The sequence below is a fragment of the Symphalangus syndactylus genome, chromosome 10 (assembly GCF_028878055.3).
Source record: "Symphalangus syndactylus isolate Jambi chromosome 10, NHGRI_mSymSyn1-v2.1_pri, whole genome shotgun sequence".
NCBI classification, from domain to species: Eukaryota; Metazoa; Chordata; class Mammalia; order Primates; family Hylobatidae; genus Symphalangus; species Symphalangus syndactylus.
In genome coordinates, this window is record NC_072432.2 from 57,913,862 (window position 1) to 57,923,244 (window position 9,383).

Consider the following 9,383-nt stretch of genomic DNA (forward strand, 5'->3'; position numbering starts at 1 on the left):
AGACATCCTTGGAAAAGTCCTTATAAATTCCCTCGACAGTTTAAATACTTAAATGCAGCTTATGCCTACATGTGGAAATGGAGGAAAACAAAATGAAAAAAAAAAAAAAGAAAACCTTTGGGAAGGAAAGAGAAAGAGAAAATAAAAAAGCTCACATTTTTTCAAAGATAAATTTTAGTACCAGTATTTATCTTTAGAAATCCTAGTCTTTTGTTGCTCATGCTTAAGATATATACAAATCCATATTGGCTCAAGAAGTTTTCCCTTTTTTAAATTTATTTTTATTTTCAATTTCTGTGAGTGCACAGTAGGTGCATGTATTTATGGGGTGTGGCTCAGGGAAATTTCTTGAACCTCCCTGATCCTGTGAAAGATTACCCACAGAGCTGGATGTTACAAGGATCGGGCACTTGAGCTTTTCCATCTGTATCTCTTTCCAGTTGGAATTATTCTCCACAATATTCTGTGGGAGGAGCTGCCAGCCTGAATTCTTCCTCCAGATGGAGATTGCTTTTCTCTTCTGCCCCATTGTCTCTCATAAAGCCACTCTACTTTCCTTATATTATTATTTTCCTAGTCTTGGGGGGTCTGTTAGTAATAAATACAAAGGGAAATTGGGGGTGGATGAAAAAACTGTAGGCAGGAAGGAAGACAGGCAGGAGAAATCATTAAGAGAACTTTTAATCTTGAATTCATCCTTAATTTTTCTTTTTCCTGCACTCTCTGTATGCAACCCATTAGAAACTACTTTTGGTTTTATCTTCCAAATATATCCAGAATCCAAATACTTCCACCATCTCCACTGCAACCGTCATCACCTCTCACATGGATGACTGCAATAATTGGTCTCCTTGCTTTTGGCCTTGGGCCTTTAAAATTTATTCTTAATTCAGCAAGCAAAATAATCCTTTAAAAAATAAAAGTCAGTTTATGTCACTCCTCTTTCTTTTTCTTTTCTTTTTTGTTTTCTGTTTTTTTTTTTTTTTTTTTTTTTTTTGCACCGTGTCCCTCCATCACCCAGGCTAGAGTGCAGTGATGGAATCACAGATCAATACAGCCTCAACCTCCCAAGTTCAAGTGATCCTTGAACCTCAGCCTCCTGAATAGCTGGGACTATATGCTGCCACCACCATTCCTAGATATATGTTTTTATTTTTTTTGTAGAGATAGGATCTTGCTATGTTGCCCAGGCATTGTTCCAACTCCTGGGCTCAAACAATCCTTCCACCTCGGCCTCCCAAAATGCTGGAGTTACAGGCATGAGCTACTGAACCCAGCCCACACCTCTTCTTTAAACCATCAATCAATTCTTATTTATTTATTTGTTTATTGAGATGGAGTTTCGTTCTTGTTGCCTAGGCTGGAGTGTAGTGTGTGATCTCAACCCACTGCAACCTCCACCTCCTGGGTTCAAGCGATTCTCCTGCCTCAGCCTCCTGAGTAGCTTGGATTACAGGCATGCACCACCACGCCCAGCTAATTTTTATATTTTTAGCAGAGATGGGGTTTCTTCTTGTTGTTCAGGCTGATCTCAAACTCCGGACCTCAGGTGATGCACCTGCTTCAGCCTTCCAAAGTACTGGGATTACAGGTGTGAGCCACCACTCAATTCTTACTTAACTCAAAAGCTAAAGTCTTTCAGCGATTATGAAACCCCTACCTGCTCCCCTGGTTCACTCCTTTCAAACCATGCTTGCTTCCTTGCATTCTTCCAACTCAGCAGCTAGGCTCTCATCTTCCCACATTCACAAAGGCCATGTCCTCTGTTGGGACTGCTCATCCCCAATATATTTGTCTGGCTAACTCCTTCTCCTCCTTAAGTCTTTGCTCACGTGTTTTCCCCTCAAATGATACCTACACCCTCTATACAGTCCCTCACATCCATACTGCTTATCTTTTACATTTTTCCACAGTAATTATTTTTGAATAAGCAGTTACAGTGTTCTCACTATAAGCCAGATATTCCAGCACTATTGCCTTGTCTATTTTATAGGTCATAAGAAAATGAGGCACAGAGAGGGTAAATAACTTACCCAAGTCACACAGCTGGGAAGTGGTGGGGCTAAGGTTTGAATTTTGACAGTCTGGCTCTAGGATTAATGCTTTTATGACTTTGTTTTGCTGCACTCATCGCCTTCTAACCCACAAGGGAACATTCTTCCGTATTACATGTATTGCTTATTGTCTGTTTCTCCCTGCTAGCATGTAAGCTTCAGAGGGTAGAAATCTTACATTTGTTCACAAGTATGTACCAAACACCGAGAATGATACTTGATATATTGTTGGTACCCAATAATTATTCCTTGAATAAAGAATAAATTTGAAGATTGAGCGTCTGCTCTCCAGCTTGAGATACATTATTTCAGGTTCATTGTCAAGAACTTCCACTTCTCAGGAACCTCAGCTTTACTCCATGTGGCTTCAGGCAGAGTAGAATGAGGAGAAACAAAATTCTAATCTAGGCATTTTATTTCAGCCTGTAATTTTTGAATGCAGGAAATTTCCTCAGAGGTGCTGCTCTTATTTCCCTCTGCTTTTATCATGTTTCTTTTACAACTCCACCCATCCCTCTCTACCCCATAAATGAAGTAGGTAAATGTGAGAGGAATCCAGGAGAAAAAGGAGAAGTAGTAGGGTGTTCACCCTTGTTCTTACACACACCAAAATCACTTGACCTTTTAACGTCTTTTTCTATATGAATTTCTTCGTAACATCAAATAGATAGAGAGATTTTGAATCAGAAAATTGGAACGTGTGCCAGAAATGCCACTGGTTCTTTGCGGTACCCACAATTGAAAGCAACACAAAGAAAACCTTGTCATCCAGATCTCCTGAAAATGCCAGCAGGGCCGAGTAGAAGCCTGCGGTGCTTCAAAACTTAGTTCATTTTGTAAAGACAGCACGGGGAATATAGAAAGTGCTAGTATAAACCAATATACATGAAGTCTAATTCTATAGCCCACTCCCACATATAAACATACACACACAGTCAGAGTAGCTGCATAGCCATGGTCAAACTCCAAAGCCTTATTTTTGTTCTCTGTAAAAATGGGAGTTACAACTTTTGCTCTGGTATTCTTTGTTGTGAGAAGAAAATAACACACGTGTGATTATGAATGTGAAATCATTACACAAATATAATTATGTTGTAAGTATGTCAAAATAATGCACCTTAATATACAAAAAAGCCTAATGAATGAGTATAAAAGTATTTTAATCAGTTCATTTTGTCTTAGGGAAATGCGAACAGTAAAGCAAATAAAATTAATCTTTGTGGCAGAAGAACTTTGTCCAGTAGTTTTTTACAAGGTTGATATGATTCTCTCTTGGTATTTCAGCAGCTGAAAGACAGTTCCAGTGAATATTCGTGGATTATAGAATGAATGAAATGTATCTACTTTATTTTGAAGGACAACACTAAAGGAAAGGAAGATAATTAAAGAAGTCCACCTGCATTTTCAACCATCTTCTTCAAATAGTAGTATTTTTGTCGTTGTTGCCAGAAATATATAAAGGTGGCAAGTGTCACCAACCTGTCATCTCTTTTGACTCTGATCCATAATGATAACCTGTCCACTCTCTAAAAGAAAGGGAGTTCACTTCAGGTTTCCATATCAGAATACTTTTATAGCAGATACCCTCATTCCATGGTAGTTAAAGCTATGTGTCTTAAAACAACGTCACATTGATTGAGTTAAACTTTGCAGTGGCTAAGCTGCAACAAACTTTAACCCATTTTCGCCTCAGTTCTTCCATTAGTAAAACCAAGATACAACCTTCTCAACTTTGTTTTCCTCATATATGATTACTTTTTAAAGTTTTAAAAAGTACTTTTGGGCCTCTTTACTTACTATGTACTTTGATTTGTTGGAGAAAGATAAGCAACAGGACTGTATGTTTACTATAGCAAGTCATATTAGTAAAAGTTTTAAGCACGGCTAAGATTAAAAATTAAAAAGATTACATGTTTCAAGAAACAGAAGAATCATAAAGAGTCTATATCAGGCCGGGCACAGTGGCTTGTGCCTATAATCGCAGCACTTTGGGAGGCCAAGGCAGGTGGATCACCTGAGGTCAGGAGCTCGAGACCAGCCTGGCCAACATGGCAAAACCCTGTCTCTACTAAAAACACAAAAATTAGCCGGGCGTGGTGGCATGTACCTGTAATCCCAGCTACTGCAGAGGTTGCAGTGAGCCGAGATCACGCCACTGCACTCCAGCCTGGGCAACAGAGTGAGACTCTGTCTCAAAAAAAAAAAAAAAAAGTTTATAACAATGTGAAAGACCACCATTGGTTTGTTATTAACATTTGAAATTGCTACTAAGAATTTGTGGCTGGATGTGGTGTCCCATGCCTGTAATCCTAGCACTTTGGGAAGCAGAGGCAATAGGATCATGTGAACCCAGGAGTTAGAGACCAGACTTGGCAACATAGTGAGACCCCCTATCTCTACCAAAGTTTTTTTTTTTTTTTTTTTTAATTATCTGGGCCTGGTGGCATGAGCCTGCAGTCCCAGCTACCCAGGAAGCTGAGGTGGGAGGATCATTTGAGCCCAAGGGTTCAAGGCTGCAGTAAGCTGTGACTGCACCTACTCCAGCCTAGGCAACAAAGCAACACACTTTCTAAAAAAAAAAGATTTGTAATATCTTTTTATTTATTAATAAGGCAGAGGGAAACTCTTACACTATTCCTTTGCAATTGTTTCATAGTTAATATACTGCCACTGAAAGCAGGATTGTTAACTAAGCAAAACTCTGGGGGACTCTTCGGTTGGAGCTCCTTAAAGGGAATCACAAGAAGCTCATTACAGGAAATGTTAATGCTGAGAAGCAGGAAATACTAAGGTCCTAATATGAATTGACACAAGATTCAAGCATCTGACAGGAAGAAATCAGCACACATCTAAGCATCAGCAATGGCAGCTGCTTGGGTGAGCTATGCAGCATTAGCCCTCTCCAGCAGCACACCTGAAACTAGAAGACAAAGCATGCGAGCCTCGGTGACATGCACAACTCTCAGAACACTTCCTGGCCCTGCCACCTGGAGCAAGTTTCTTCTTTTTTTTTTTTTTTTGAGAAGGAGTCTCGCTCTGTGACCCAGGCTGGAGTGAAGTGGCACGATCTCGGCTTCCTGGGTTCACGCCATTCTCCTGCCTCAGCCTCCCCAAGTAGCTGGGACTACAGGCGCCCGCCACCACGCCCGGCTAATTTTTTGTATTTTTAGTAGAGACGGGGTTTCACCGTGGTCTCGATCTCCTGACCTCGTGATCCGCCTGCCTCGGCCTCCCTAAGTGCTGGGATTACAAGAGTGAGCCACCGCGCCTGGCCTGGAGCAAGTTTCTTTACCTCTCTGGACCTTAATTTCCTCTTTTGCAAAATTGAAACACCAATAACCTCTGCTTCAGAGAGTATGGTTTCAATTATTGTTGTGAAAATTAAGGAGCTAATGCCTATAAACAAATCAGTACTGTCAGTTTCTGGCACCTTGTAAGCCTCACGACCATTAACTATCAAAACAGAATCCCTGTTTCTCCCACGTGGAGATTCTGGAGGGTATCATTTTGGAGGAAAGAGGAATTCACATTTCAATGCAAGTCAACAAATGTATCTAAATAGGCTTTCCTTTCCTAAGTCAGATTTCTTCAATCCAGTGAAAGATTAAAAAATGTTATTTAATTTGAGTGGTAAAAATCACAAGGTGCTTCCTTTGTCATAAATATCAGAGATAATGTCATCAGATGACATTCAGTAAAATGACAGGCCTCCAATTTAACAACAATGGTACAGAAGTTTTTCAGGCTAGGAAATAATAGTCTCTGGTGTCTTGTCATTACTGGAGTGATGACTTTCTGGTACCTGCATTATGTGTTCTACCAGCAAGTGTAGCCATATCTCTTCTAGACAACAAAGGTGCCTGTCAGGTAGTGCCAGAATAAAGCCTTAGAATGACACTCCATTTGTCAAATCAGTATGTTACAAAACACATTTTTCTTTTGGGGATTTCCCTAGCCTGTCTACATATTAAAACCATATTAAAGAGTCCCTCTTGTGTTTGAAATGGAAAAAATCAGACAAGAGCAAATATTTTAGTAGCAAGGGGGAGACTAGAGTTTCCATGAAACACACATAATCCTGTGCACACTTACATTTTACTTGTTGCTTTTCAGTATAAAGGTGAAAGAGCAACTGGACAACAGTAGTCGATGGTGTCAACTTAATTTGTATTTTCTTTTATTTTGGTTTTATTTCTTTTTAACATTTATCTATAGTAAATTCCTCAACACATACACCCTCGCAAGACTAAACCAGGAAGAAGTTAAATCTCTGAATAGACCAATAACAGGCTCTGAAATTGTGGCAATAATCAATAGCTTACCAACCAAAAAGAGTCCAGGACCAGATGGATTCACAGCCGAATTCTACCAGAGGTACAAGGAGGAACTGGTACCATTCCTTCTGAAACTATCCCAATCAATAGAAAAAGAGGGAATCCTCCCTAACTCATTTTATGAGGCCAGCATCATCCTGATACCAAAGCCTGGCAGAGACACAATAAAAAAAGAGAATTTTAGACCAATATCCTTGATGAACATTGATGCAAAAATCCTCAATAAAATACTGGCAAACCGAATCCAGCAGCACATCAAAAAGCTTATCCACCATGATCAAGTGGGCTTCATCCCTGGGATGCAAGGCTGGTTCAACATACACAAATCAATAAATATAATCCAGCATGTAAACAGAACCAATGACAAAAACCACATGATTATCTCAAGAGATGCAGAAAAGGCCTTTGACAAAATTCAACAACGCTTCATGCTAAAAACTCTCAATAAATTAGGTATTGATGGGTCATATCTCAAAATAATAAGAGATATCTATGACAAACCCACAGCCAATATCATACTGAATGGGCAAAAACTGGAAGCATTCCCTTTGAAAACTGGCACAAGACAGGGATGCCCTCTCTCACAACTCCTATTCAACATAGTGCTGGAAGTTCTGGCCAGGGCAAATAGGCAGGAGAAGGAAATAAAGGGTATTCAATTAGGAAAAGAGGAAGTCAAAGTGTCGCTGTTTGCAGATGACATGATTGTATATCTAGAAAACTCCATTGTCTCAGCCCAAAATCTCCTTAAGCTGATTACCAACTTCAGCAAAGTCTCAGGATACAAAATCAATGTACAAAAACCACAAACATTCTTATACAACAATAACAGACAAAAAGAGAGCCAAATTGTGAGTGAACTCCAATTCACAATTGCTTCAAAGAGAATAAAATACCTAGGAATCCAACTTACAAGGGATGTGAAGGACCTCTTCAAGGAGAACTACAAACCACTGCTCAATGAAATAAAAGAGGATACAAACAAATGGAAGAACATTCCATGCTCATGGGTTGGAAGAATCAATATCGTGAAAATGGCCATACTGCCCAAGCTAATTTATAGATTCAGTGCCATCCGCATAAAGCTACCAATGACTTTCTTCACAGAATTGGAAAAAACTACTTTAAAGTTCCTATGGAACCAAAAAAGAGCCCGCATTGCCAAGTCAATCCTAAGCCAAAAGAACAAAGCCGGAGGCATCACGCTACCTGACTTCAAACTATACTACAAGGTACAGTAACCAAAACAGCATGGTTCTGGTACCAAAATAGAGATATAGATCAATGGAACAGAACAGAGCCCTCAAAAATAATGCCGCATATCTACAACTATCTGATCTTTGACAAACCTGACAAAAACAAGCAATGGGGAAAGGATTCCCTATTTAATAAATGGTGCTGGGAAAACTGGCTAGCCATATGTAGAAAGCTGAAACTGGATCCCTTCTTTACACCTTAAACAAAAATTAATTTAAGATGGATTAAAGACTTACATGTTAGACCTAAAACCATAAAAACCCTAGAAGAAAACCTAGGCAATACCATTCAGGACATAGGCATGGGCAAGGACTTCATGTCTAAAACACCAAAAGCAATGGCAACAAAAGTCATAATTGACAAGTGGGATCTAATTAAACTAAAGAGCTTCTGCACAGCAAAAGAAACTACCATCAGAGTGAACAGGCAACCTACGAAATGGGAGAAAATTTTCACAACCTACTCATCTGAGAAAGGGCTAATATCCAGAATCTACAATGAACTCAAACAAATTTACAAGAAAAAAACAACCCCACAAAAAGTGGGCAAAGGACATGAACAGACACTTCTCAAAAGAAGACATTTATGCAGCCAAAAAACACATGAAAAAATGCTCATCATCACTGGCCATCAGAGAAATGCAAATCAAAACCACAATGAAATATCATCTCACACCAGTTAGAATGGGCATCATTCAAAAGTCAGGAAACAACAGGTGCTGGAGAGGATGTGGAGACATAGGAATACTTTACACTGTTGGTGGGACTGTAAACTAGTTCAACCATTGTGGAAGACAGTGTGGCGATTCCTCAGGGATCTAGAACTAGAAATACCATTTGACCCAGCCATCCCATTACTGGGTATATACCCAAAGGACTATAAATCATGCTGCGATAAAGACACATGCACACGTATGTTTATTGTGGCACTATTCACAATAGCAAAGACTTGGAACCAACCCAAATGTCCAACAACGATAGACTGGGTTAAGAAAATGTGGCACATATACACCATGGAATACTATGCAGCCATAAAAAATGATGAGTTCATGTCCTTTGTAGGGACATGGATGAAATTGGAAATCATCATTCTCAGTAAACTATCGCAAGGGCAAAAAACCAAACACCGCATGTTCTCACTCATAGGTGGGAATTGAACAATGAGAACACATGGACACATAAAGGGGAACATCACACTCCAGGGACTGTTGTGAGGTGGGGGGGAGGGGGGAGGGATAGCATTAGGAGATATACCTAATGCTAGATGACGAGTTAATGGGTGCAGCACACCAATATGGCACATGTATACGTATGTAACAAACCTGCGCATTGTGCACATGTACCCTAAAATTTAAAGTATAATAATAATAAAATTAAAAAAAAATTTATCTATAGTAAAAGTCATTCTTTTTGGCGTGTGGATCTGAGTTGGGACAAATGCTTAGTCATGTACCTGTCACCACAATCAAGGTCTTAATTTGGTTTCAATTGGCACTAAGAAATATGTAACATAATTTGAATGATAAAGTGTGCCTTGCTCAGTCCTTCAAATGGAAAACATAAAGAATGGGGAAAAATATCAGAGGAAAGTTCTGTCTTCCAAGATGTACTTCTGTCTTCTGCAATGAAGCATCCCCTTCTCACAATTTTTTTGATTGATTTCTTCTATTTTATTTACTTTTCTAATATCTGAGCTTAAAAGCCATTTTCTCACGAGACCCTTCCCTGACTCATCCCCT